This window comes from Ranitomeya variabilis, chromosome 8, assembly GCF_051348905.1.
Source record: "Ranitomeya variabilis isolate aRanVar5 chromosome 8, aRanVar5.hap1, whole genome shotgun sequence".
In the NCBI taxonomy this organism is placed as follows: domain Eukaryota; kingdom Metazoa; phylum Chordata; class Amphibia; order Anura; family Dendrobatidae; genus Ranitomeya; species Ranitomeya variabilis.
Window position 1 is genome coordinate 8,702,294 of NC_135239.1, and position 13,377 is coordinate 8,715,670.

Below are 13,377 nucleotides of genomic sequence, written 5' to 3' on the forward strand. Positions count from 1 at the left end.
TGGGACACGGGAAGAGGTGGCACTAAATTATTACTTAGTAAAAGAGAAAATGTATTGACAATCCTGCAATACTTCAATTACACTTCGTGCCCAGACTATTCGACATGAGCCAACTCTCCCAGGACATCGCGGAGGCTCCCGGATGTGGATTTTGTCTTTATTTCCAAACTCTTCTTTATTTAGACCCCTGAGCAAAGAAAGCTTCTGCACCAAGCACGCAGTGTCCCTGCAGCGCCCCCGCAGGAGATATGAGGCATTACACTAGTTTATAGATAGGGCTTCTAATTAGACAATTCTATTAATGCAGAAACACCTAATTCAGGAATTTTCTTTAAACCCCACTACAACCCATTGAAACTAATTTTTGTTGAGGGGATGGGAGTTCCCGGTATTATAAATCTCACAATATATATAGAATTTTTTTTTCCATCGCGAAGACAATTCCTTGTCTTTATGCAGCTCTCTTGGAGACATTACGCAGAATACAACAGGCTAAGGATCGATGACGACTTCCCTGCAGGACGCGGCTGGGGGTGGATTTCTCACAATGAAATATATTTAGACTTTTACGTCAAGAGCTTGTAAAAAAAAAATCTAACTTTCGATAATTTCTTCAGGAGCTGGAAAATCCTGCTGGTTTTTTCTTGTCAAGGAAAAAGTCCAAAACATGTTCTACCTGAAAAGATGAAAATACCGAGAAGTACGAGGAAAACAGTGAAAGGCAAAGGTCGCGGTAAAACTCCGGCAGGAGAAGCTCCGGAGCCTAAAGATCCCAACAACCAGACGGTTATTTCCCCAGATGAGACGATTCAAGGGATCGCACCCACCAGGACACCGCCAAGACGCAAAGAAGATTGTCTGCAGCTGTGACATCACTGAGAAATGATTGATTTTGGCTTTGGATTTCATTGGAGAAACAGTGAGAGACACATAAGTGTTTCACAATCTCCGCTAATCAGAGGGATGTGGAGTATCCCTCACATCAAGCTCACATCACCCATATTATGCTGCCGATCTTAAGTGTGCAGATGTACAGGAGCTGAACTCACTTTTCACCTGTTTAAAGAGCACTTGTTGCCAGGTCAGTTGTTGCTCTCATTTTACTCCCTATTCTACCCTGACTATACCACTTTTAACTTGTCTTAAATCCACCGTACGGTTCCACAGAGTTGGGCTTTTTAATTTAGTGCTAATTTTTATAGTCGTTACTCGGGGCGTGTTTCATAAGATCCTCTGGGGTGTGTCTGTAGGCATCCATGCATAATTAGCCTGTAAGCCACGCCCCCGAGTAAAAACCATGGAAGTAGAACAAAATAAAAAGTCTCAAATCTCTGCAAATGTCTGGCGGATTCCAGAAAAGAGAAGACGGTAAACTCCTGTGATGGGAATTAGCCGCGATGCCGGCAGATCCTCTCACATGCGTCTGCTCGAAATGCACAGTGGATGTCGCCAAGGCATTATTTGGCCCTGAAACAAATCCTACCCTTCATGGACGTCATTGGATGTTTATCTGATAACGCATGGTTCTAGTTTCCTTAAAGGGATTGTCCACCTTAGGGGACAATTTTATATTTTCTTAAATGCATGTTTTTTGGGCTTAATAATAGTTTTTGTAATTAGGTTTCAGTTATAAATTTTGAAGGTTTGAAGCCTCTGTGTTGCTGACGCTCACTGACAGATTCTCGGTTTACCCATTCTGCAGCCACCTGTGCAAAACTTAGAAATATATTTTATTATTTTTATCCATTCATGGGTCTTATGAGTTCAGCATTGGTTCCATAGTTGGGGCAATGGGAGCGTTAATACCTTTTTGTCTTTTTCTGAGTTCCTCTCAGCTGATTTATGACCACAAACAACAACAAAGTTTCATGTGTCGGGAAACACTTTCAATAAAACCAAATTCACAAAAAAGTTTTTTTTCAGCCCAAAAATACATTAATTGAAGTTTCCTCAGAGGAACCTCTACTCCTTTACAAAAATGCAGTAGGTTTACCCATTGGCACAACCTTTTGGGGTGCAGGGGTTGCAATCACATCTGATACCCGAGGAGCCAGGAGAAGGGCCGCACGCCGTTGGACAGTGGTGCTCTGCATAGGCGCCATGTTCTGCTTCTCGCTACCCTGCAATGCCGCCAACTCTTCACCCAACGTAGCAAATCTCAGCGCACACGATGGGTCCGATGCAAACATGTAGATAAAAGCTGCCTCCTGCCCCGGTATCCCTGATCCCTCCTCCTCACATCTGGCGCTGTGCGGCCGCTCCATGATGTCATTTTTCATCAAACAACACCAAATATCATACTTACAGTAAAATAACATAAAATTCACCGTCTTCAAAACAGAAAATATTTCACATAAGAATGAAGCAAGAAACTATAAAAGTGAAATCCGCTGGTCGCAGATGGTGTCATGTTTTCCATGAACATTTCCTTTGCGTTTAGTGTCGGTGCCCACATGACACGCCCGGACAGCGGACTGTGACGTCCTCGTGTAAACCATTTCTTAAAATGTCTGTATTATTGAGGAGAATTCCGCACATTCCCGGCTGCTGCCATTTATTTGTTTTCCTCCCTTTGAATATTATTGAGGTCCAGATGTTATGTAGGAAATTATTATGGGTTTTCCTTAATGGTGTATGGCAGGTGCGTGCCTGGGAAACACTACGTATGGCAGTGGGTCACGCCGCACCCTCATCACCCTCATCACCCACGGGGCAGCGTCCGCTGACACACAACATATTATGAGACGGTCACTTCAGAGCAAAGTTGCATCTTCCTTGAGTTCCACAAAAAAATTGGATCTACTGAAAGCAAATGCTGAACCGATGAATCCACAATGGCCATAAAAAGATAAAATCCGCACCCAGCGGAAGAAGCTCATTGCGAAACGCGCGTTGGGGTGAGGTGGGACGCTGGGCCAGTCGCAGGTAGATATGGCAATTGCTCTTTTATGTGGTACTTATATATAATGGTTTCAGTGTATGAATGCTTAGGCAACTAATAGTGTAATGTACCGGATTTATGTATGGCGTTGCTCTTTACTGCACTGCACAATATGCTTCTAGTATGGTACATGTTGTAGCCCCCCACTTCTTGTTTAGGTGCTTGTGCACTGTGGCACTGGATATGTTTTCCATGAATAAAGCCTTATTTTAATCGTACTCTGGATCTCTTCATGTTTTTGGCTGTCTAATATGTCAGACTGAAGGTTTTGAGCATATGTTTGGAAGTGCCAGTTATATAATAGCGACAGTGGTTGTTTAAAAAGGTAAAGAGACTGCAACCTTGTGTCCTCGTTCCTTACTGCGCCTCTCACCATCCACCATCTACACACCGGGAGCCCTGGGGACACACTTCACCTGTGGGAAGGTATACCATCTAGCTGCCATAACATCACCCCAGAGGACCCCTTAAAGCAGCGTCGTCCCCACTCACTGAATACCACAGGTGGCGTCACGAACATAAACTTTATTCCCTTTAAAGACCTTTCCCCTTTTATATGAGCGCCCAGGGCCACGGACCGGGTCGCCACCGTGACATCCCCCTGTGAACACCGGACTGAGTACCCCACGGCCCAGGCGGGGCGACTCAAGAGCTCTATGAATGTTTGATCACCCAGTAATCAGTGCAGAAGCCGATCAGAATTTACTTAAAAAATCAGGAAAATTCCTTAATATTCCAGAAATAATCTGATAATCTGGCACCTACTACATCTATTATAGTCCACACCTCCAAGCCACTGATCTGTTTAAAAAGTCCCGGAGGAGAAGACTGAGGAAAGGAGACTCTTCACTCTTACAAGAAAGTAGAGTTTCCTAAAATTCAGTATATCCAATTATCTGACCTTTTCATCATGGGGTCTGGACAATATGTAGAAAAGAAAAAGAACGACTCCAGAGATGACCTCATCTATCAGGGACATGGATGGAAATGTTTTTTGTGATAGAGACTAATTATCATATTTGTATTTATGTTAGGAGCATTAAAGGGGATGTTCAGGTTTGAGATGAGTCTGCAGTAATTCTATGTGACTGCAGACTTCTGACTTCTCACAGTGCGCACTGCACGCTGTCAGGATTCTCTGGTGCCGGCAATATAGATACATGTGGTCACATGCCAACTAGACATGTGTGGCATCACTCAATGAAAATGAATTGGGCACGTCTAGTCGGAATGTGGTCAAAAGTATACAAACCACATGCTTGTGCTCACATGACCGTCCACTCTTCCACCAGCAAGGGGGAATCCTGAGGGTCTGTGCACACGTTGCGCGTTTGGCTGCGGATCCGCACTGGATTTGACGCTGTGGATCTGCGGCAGTTTTCCATGCGTTGTACAGTACCATGTAAACCTATGGAAAATCAAATCCTCAGTGCACATGCTGTGGAAAATTCCACGAGGAAACGCTGCAGTTTATTTTCTGCAGCATGTCAATTCTTTGTGCGGATTCCGCAGCGTTTTACACCTGTTCCTCAATAGGAATCCGCAGGTGTAAAAACGCAGGTGAAATCCGCATAAAAACCGTGGTAAATCCGCAGGTAATCCGCAGGTAAAATGTAGGGCGTTTTACCTGTGGATTTTTCTGAATCTGCGCGGAAAAATTGGCACACGAATCCGCAACGTGTGCACATAGCCCAAAAGTGTGCAGTGCATGCACTAAGAATTCTGAAGCCTGCAGTCACATAGACTTTCATCTCAAACCTGGAGGAGCCCTGTATTTATAACATGAAGCCCTGCAGCCAATCCCAGCAGCGTGTAATATCCTCACTGTCAGGATTCAGCCCTGCAGGTTCCAGCAGTCGTCACATGGACACCTCGCTCTTATGCGACTTTCATACTTACGGTCACGTGACAACGAGCTTCTCTTCCTGCTTGGTGTGTGTGGGCGGAGGGGATAGCCTCAAACTGAATTCTTGCCCTGGGTGGCAGAAAACCTAGAGCCAACAAAAAAGAAATAAAACGTATTATGTACCCCAAACCGGTAGCAATAAAACCATCAGCTCACCACCCAAAAAACAAGCTCTTACTCAGCCCCATCGACTGAAAAATAGAAATGTTGCTGGTTTCGGAAAATGGTGAAACAAAACAAAAACTTTTTTTTTACCAAGTTGACTTTGTTTTTCACTTACCTAGAAATAAAATGAATGCATGTTTGGTATCGCCGGAGTCACACCGACCTGGACAATCACGTTTACAGGTAATTTATACCGCACAATGAACGCCATAAAAAGGAAACCAGAATAAGTAAGGATGAAATTCCGTGTTTTTCACTATTTTATCCCAATTGGAATTTTTCTTTCTGTTTTTCAGAACATTATATAGAAAAATTAATGGTGTCATTGAAAAATACAACTCGCCGTGCAAGATACAAGCCCAGACGTGTCTTTGTCCTAAAAAAATGGGATTAAAAAGTGAAAATGCAAAAATGACAAATTCCCTGTTCCTCAAAGGGTTAAAGGATATCAAGTTAGACATCTGAAGGATTGAACATTGCAGACGCTGCCTTCTCATCTCTTGGACTGATTTTCAGCTTTTCTTTGTTTTCTTACCCCAAAAGATAAAGCAAACACCTGTGCTGGTTACTGGTCGGCACCTGGACGTCGTCTGTCCGCCCCGGGAGTCATGTGACCTAATAGCGGGTGTCTGTGCTCCCACAATGCACTGCCCCTGGCGGGAGAGTTTTGCATTTTGCTTTCTGTCTGATTAGAGAATAAAACATTTTGTAATTAAGAAATCGATAGAAGATGAAGAGTTTACAAACATTTTCTGTAAATTGAAGCTGAAATGTTGGAAATAGGTCGTGTTCCTTTAAAATCTTTTATTTGCTTCTGATTCATTTTTCAGCTTTTCGTTTTTTATCTTTTTTGTCAAAATGATTCACGACTTCAGAAAACACCGTGTCACCCACTTACTGCAAATCTTTATTATTTTGCTAAAACATCCACAAGATTTTCATATTTATCAACAGAGGAATCAATAGTTGCACATTCTGCTGCTCATAACTCACAGGTGTGAGCAGAAAATCTCATCCAGAAACGCATCCATCTGCAGCGCGAGCAGTCAGACCGCGGCGGGGAGAGCGCGGAGAGCGCGGCGCTCACAACCAATGTATCACAAGCAGCAGCGGTGCGGGGTCCGATGTAGCGGAGCTGGTGGTGCAACGCTTATCTTCGGGGCCCAAGAGCAAAAGCTGAGGACTATGACTATGTGCACACACAGTTTTTGGAAAAACCCCTCGACATTGTCTTCCTATTCATTTCTATTGTAAAGCGGCTTTACTCTTCAGTCTTCATTTTTTTGAGCATTTCCCTTCCACTTCAGGTTTTGGTCACATGTAGAGATGAGGGAACCTTTTAAAGTTTGGTTAGGTTAGGATCGGCGAACTTCCCGAACTCCATCGAATTCAAAGGAAGAGCCTGTTTGTTGTGACTGTGACACAGCCGCCACACATGCAGCTGATCAGCCGGAGCGCTCCGGATTTCCGGGTTCCCGCTGCGGCTTATTCGGTTATTCGGATAAGAAGTTATCAGAAGCTATTCAATCAACCCTAGCCACAACATTTTTTTTCTTTTGGTCTTGCAATACAGTGGGGAAAAAAGTATGTAGTCAGCCACCAATTGTGCAAGTTCTCCCACTTAAAAAGATGAGAGCGGCCTGTAATTAACATCATACGTAGACCACAACTATGAGAATCACACTGAGAAAAAAATCCAAGAAATCTCCTTGTCTGATTTGGAAGATTTATTTAGCAAATTATGGTGGAAAATCAGTATTTGGTCATTAACAAAAGTTAATCTCAATATTTTGCTACATATCCTTTGTTGACAATGACAGAGGTCAGACGTTTTCTGTAAGTCTTCACACGGTTGGCACACACTGTTGGTGGTATGTTGGCCCATTCCTCCATTCAGATCTCCTCTAGAGCAGTGATGTTTTGGGCCTGTTGTTGGGCAACACGGAGTTTAAATTTCCTCCAAATGATTTCTATGGGGTTGAGATCTGGACACTGGTTAGGACTCTCCAGGACCTTCATATGCTTCTTATGAAGCCACTCCTTTCTTGCCCTGGCAGTGTGCTTGGAATCATTATTATGCTGAAAGACCCATTCATGTTTCATCTTCAATGCCCTTGCTGATGGAAGGAGGTTTGCACTCAAAATCTCATGATACATGGCCCCATTCATTCTTTAATGTACACGGATCGTCGTCCTGGTCCCTTTGCAGAGAAACAGCCCCAAAGCATGATGTTGCCACCCCCATGCTTCACAGTAGGCATGGTGTTCTTTGGATGCAACTCAGCATTCTGTCTCCTCCAAACATGACGAGTTTTGTTTCTACCAAACAGTTCTACTTTGGTTTCGTCAAAACATATGACATTCTCCCAATACTCTTCTGGATAATCCAAGTGCTCTCTAGCAAACTTCAGACAGGCCTGGACATGTACTGGCTTAAGTAGGGGGACACGTCTGGCGCTGCAGGATCTGAGTCCCAGTGTGTTACTGATGGTAGTCTTTGTTATAGTGGTCCCAGCTCTATGCAGGTCATTCACTAGGTCCTCCCATGAGGTTCTGGGATTTTTCCTCACCCTTCTTGTGATTATTTTGACCCCATGGGGTGAGATCTTGCGTGGAGCCCCAGATCGAGGGAGATTATCAGTGGTCTTGTATGTCTTCCATTCTCTTATTATTGCTCCCACCGTTGATTTCATCACACCAAGCTGGTTGGCTATTGCAGATTCATTCTTGCCAGCCTGGTGCAGGGCTACAATTTTGTTTCTGGTGTCCTTCGACAGCTCTTTCTTCTTCACCATAGTGGAGTTTGGAGTGTGACTGTTTGAGGTTGTGGACAGGTGTCTTTTATACTGATAAATAACAAGTTCATACAGGTGCCATTGCTACAGGTAATGAGTGGAGGACAGAGGAGCCTCTTAAAGAAGAAGTTACAGGTCTGTGAGAGCCAGAAATCTTGTATGTTTTTAGGTGACCAACTACTTATTTTCCACCACAATTTGCAAAATAAATTTGCCAAATCAGACAAGGTGATTTTCTGGATTTGTTTTCTCATTGTGGCTCTCATAGTTGAGGTCTACCTATGATGTTACTTACAGGCCTCTCTCATCTTTCTAAGTGGGAGAACTTGCACAATTGGTGGCTGACTAAATACTTTTTTCCACACTGTATGTTTTTAAAAATCACCTACTCACCTTTGCACTGTACACGGGTCGCAGTGCGGAGGAACTCATCTTTCCAAGGAACAGATGGAATTATAGGAATCACAACCTCTGGTCTGGGAAAAATGGCTCAAGGATTTGTGGATGTCATGGAGCTGTTTGGTGAGTAAGACGACACAAAGAAACAGAAAAGGCTGTGAGCAAACATTTCCTCAGATAAATTTCTGCAAAAATAATCTCAAGACAAAATGAAACAAAATCAATCTGGAAGCATCTAATATTGTGGAGTGAGGTTAGCAGGTCGGCGCTGCAGGCAGTGTTTTCCAACATCTCGCCTTGAAGGGGACACTTATCCTCGTCACTTACCTTGTCTGCAAATTGCACGATTCTCTGTACTAAGTGTCCCGCTGCCGCGGCTGTTGTGATTCTGCCATCTCCACTAATGGCTGCTAGCTTTTACTGATCCCCACTCCATTTTCTAATATAGACTCATGGATGGATCAATATGACAAGATAAAAGTCAGTCAGCTGAGCGCATCCAATATCACAGAAAGCAAAACTTCAGAGAGGAGAAATGAGACTACAGACGGCGCGGAGAATGTGCCGCGCGCTGCCGGTGACTGCGGTGCATGGGGGTCATTTACACGACCAGGACCAGGTTCGGAGAAGAGGGGTTAAGACTTTGTACGGACAAAGGTTATTCAGGATTTTTGGGATGGATTCACTTGAAAGTCTGACACAAAAATTGCCCCTCCTAAAAGAAAAACACTTGGAAGACTCAACTCTTCATTTCACTGTCATCGTTTTGCTGAATTTGCATGAAGCAAATTGCAAAAAACTGGAATTCAGCAAAATTCAAGGCAAATTCTGTTCGTCTCGAGCAAATGTACTCATCTTTAGTGCTGGGTATTTTGGCAATTCCTAATAAAAAGGTAGCAGATGAAATCCGGGAGTTGGAATGGAGAAGACTTTAGGACTCTTCATTACACATTACATCTCTTCACTTTGCCTTCAGTAGAGGAGAGCAAATTGGTTCATAATGAATCAAATTTATTATGAATTTCCTCAAAATTTCTGATTCCTCCATTCCAAATGATTCATGATTCCGTTGTCAATAATCCAACAAATTTTTGTTTTGCTGTTTTCTTTTGAGGGCCAGAAAGGAATAGAAAGGATATACTCACACCAGTTCTTGACCTGACCCTCAAGTATCTCACCTGGTCCTTCAGTCGCTTTGGGCCGAGCTTCTCTTCTGTTTGCCGAGTGAATCTGCTGGAAACGAATTTCAAGAGATTTGCTGGTGGCTGATCAATAAACATGAGAATCGGATACAGGATGTCGCCCACATCAGTAACCTGTGGCTACTGGAAAGGAGCTCTGAGAACAACCTGTGTTGTCACCTCCAGCTCCTGTTTTGATCAGGCACCCTGCTGCTACGTCATCATGGCCGATAAGCTAACAGGGATGCCCACAGGTCGGAGGTGGTTCTGACATGACTGCGGACCAGAGTCCATTGAATCGATTTGCACTAAGCCTACTAGCCATGAGTCGAGGGGAAAAATGTCTGACTCTCCATCTCAGGCCTAGGTGCAGATAGAGAAGATCAGCAAACAGCTCTTCATATCTCAGCTTTTTATATTCCAGTGAGCATGACATGGGAAGTCGAGATGGGCTGACAAAGATGGGCTGACAAGAGTTGACAAGGATGTTGGAACGGCTTACACATGATTATAGAATTTATATACTTCATGTCAAATTGCCGGTGTTGCCTCGGGGCTTGGCTATATAGAGAGCAGAGGTAGCAGTCGCCCCAGGACCATTTGTTATAAATATTTCATGGTAGGCGAGCAGCCTGATCAGTATTCTACATTGGGTCCTTCAAGTGAACGATCATTTTCAATATTAGCCAATTAATGTGAAGTTGGAAAGTCGCCCAATCAGCTGGATAGGTGGCTAAGCGGGGGCGGAACCACTAATAAATATTCATGAGGGCTGTTTACATTAGGACGCGCTGTGAATTAAATATTATGCAGCAATTTCCTCCCACCCTCCAGAATCGTTTATCTGACTGACGTAACAGATTTGTTAATGTGACTCGTTCGCTTTGTCTGCTTCTTTTTCTTTTTACTAATTTCACATTTCTGAACAGACAATCCTGCCGTAGGAATGTGCAGACACAATATCATTTGTTCCTTTCTACAAACCATAAAACAGTCAAGGTTCTGCAGAAGGGAGCAGGATTACGTGCGCTAATTGGAAAATGAAAAGCATTCTGAATATTGTTTGTGTGGAGTGCGTCGCTGGATCTCACGGCGCCGCGCAGGGACTAAGGATTACAGTGGAGTTTCCCCCGAAAAGTAAAAGTACCCATGTGTTAGTAAATCAGAAGTCAGAGCTGCCGCCAAAGTTTGGTCGTTATATCTTCTCTACTCGCAGAGTTCTTGGCATTTTTCGGATTAATTGTGGCAGCCATTTTTGAGCAGGAAGTGCAGCTTTTTTGTTACTTTTTAGTTACTGTGTCTGAACCTGATACTTCACTCCACCTTCATCACTCATTAGACCACACGTGACGTCATGACGTGCCTCACCCCAAAGTATCATGATGCCACTGAAGACCTCATCGGTCGCAGAAGCTCCAAAGACTTAAGAAGGAAAAAAAGTCTGGAGCCAGAGGAAGGACGCAGCCAACATGGGGGGAGAGCTGTGCTGCCAGGAATGCTGATACTATTTTGTGTAAAATTATTTAACCCTTTCCCAGCTCTAAAAGAATCAAGAACGAATGTGACTTGTAGGCCGCTATAAATGGTGGCTAGTAGGCCTCTATTCTGCTTGATTCAAGAGGATGAAATAACAAAAAAATAGTGGTGAAATTCTCTCTCGTTTTTAACCCTTGATCACTGTGAGAAGGTGCAGGCCCTGGCTCGTTACCCCTGGAGTCGCTTTCTTTGGCAAAGGCTGAAGACACCGAGTCGTGGAACAAGGTGACAGGCAGAAATCATAGTCAGAGAAACTTTGTGCCAGGCCTGGTAGAGCACAGATGTCAGCTGAAGGGAAGCTGACGTCAGGACGGGCAGCAGATGGGCAGATGTGGCTAGAAAAACAAGCCGGGATGGTAAAAGCAAGAACAGACAACCTAGTAGACAGCAAGAACTTTACGGGCCTGCCAGAGCAGAAGGACGTCTCCTACAGAACACCTAGCCACCAGCTGAAATTGTCAGCATTAACTCCTCACTGGCCCTTTAAGAAGAAACAAAGTCTGCACATGATGACAAGAATAGGGCGAGTGGTACAGGAGGACAGTGATGGCAAGGAGAAAGATGGCGGCCACTGGACGGGTGAGTCTCTGAACTGTGACAATCTACTCTGCACATTGCCGAGTCTGGTATAAAAGCTCAATTCATGCGAAAGTGGATGAGCTGCAATACCAGACTATGCCACTGTATAAAAGTGGCGCTGTGTCTCCAAACATTACACCGGTATACAGGGACTTTGGTGCAACAATGTCTGATCGCTTTTATATTAATTCATGTTGCTAATTAAGACTAAGGCTGCGTTTTTTCCAGATCGGCTCTGGTTTCTGAGATATTTAATAGTTAATTAACTACAGTAATTCAGGCTTTTCTAGCACTGTAAGCAACACATTGAAATATAAAATAATTACATGGGATATTTCATTACTTAAGACACTAAAGAGTCACAAGACCAAACGTGATTGTATCTGTGATCACACACAGGTCACATTGGGGGACGGCATTATCTCCAGGGATGAATTACCTAAAAACAAATAGAACAATTCAGTAAAAGTAATGGGATTTTTGAATTCAGCAAAATACCCTAAATCCATTTGAAAAACCTCGGCACCTGAATTTTCTTTTTTTCGTAGACCGGTGTTATCATTGCACAATCTGCTACAGTTTGCTACATGTGTGATAAATCTGGAGGAGTGTTTTCCTCTTGTTTATAAGTGTTAATCGCCTCTTTGGAATAAATATTTGATATCGGGATATTAATAAATCATGCTTTTCCAATCTATTTCATTAGGACTGAGGAGAGTGTACGCTCACTTATCATGGGTCAATACCAGTGAAAGCCCTGACGGCAGAGGCTCGGGCTTCATCGGCCATTAGGTTGCGGGTCTGCCCTGTTATGGATTCATCTGATACATTACTATTATGGGATTTTCTTTTTTTTTTTCCTTTGTGTTGACTCAGAATCGATGTCAGCAAAAGCAAACATTTTGGCTTTCGGCCCAGCATCAAGCTGTCTGCGGAGGATACGTTTCTGCCTCCACCACCATGACAGTAATGAGGAGCTGGTATTAGTGCGATTTGCATAATTGTGAGTTTTAAACTTGTCCGCTTTGTCAGTGGGAGACGAGCGGTTGCGATGATGCGCACGACACGTTATTCACCCTCTTTTGTGCTATCAGCAGATATTTATGTAAATCCCGTCATTACTATGGGGTCATTTTCCAATTTTCTACCATTAACTAACTATCCCTGACAACAAGGAGAGAGCAACAACCCGACGCCTTTCGTCATTCAGACGCGAAGTCAATCAGGTTTTTCATTTCTTCTTTCACTTTTATTCATGTTTTGCTTTTTCTCACTTCTTTCTTGACTTTTGCAGGCAGTGACAGGTCTGATGACAGAGGTAAAAATCATTGGACATCCTCTCGTTTTAGACACGAGTTGCTAAACAAGTGAAAGATCAAAAACTGGAATGCCCGGGAGCTTTCAGAGAACAGAAAATGAGCGCAAGTTTTTGTTCCTTCTTGCACAGATATTTTCTTTTTTTTTTGACAAATAAAAGATAAGTAGACGACTCGTGGTTGAAGCCCCAGAATTGAGCGTTTGGAGAGAAAACACAGACATGATCCTTATATTAATGGATTCATCAAGCTTCCTTTCTTCCAGGAATGCGGAATAAATTACTCGGAAGGTCAGCGAGTTCTTCATCTAGGATTACATCGGGCTTCAAATGACACGAGAAGTGCAGCTTATAACGTTATAATATCGCATCAACCAGAATAATCCATAGCAGCATCTTATCATTCCTAATGTAGTCTCTGCTGCGAGAGTCCAATACTCCGGCCTCTGATAGTCAAGACTCTCCGCAGTGTTTGATATGGATCAAGGCTGTGAACGCTGAGCTTTGAGAATCTGGGAACTTTACGAAACTTTGGGAAAGTTGGAGGACAGAAATTTTCT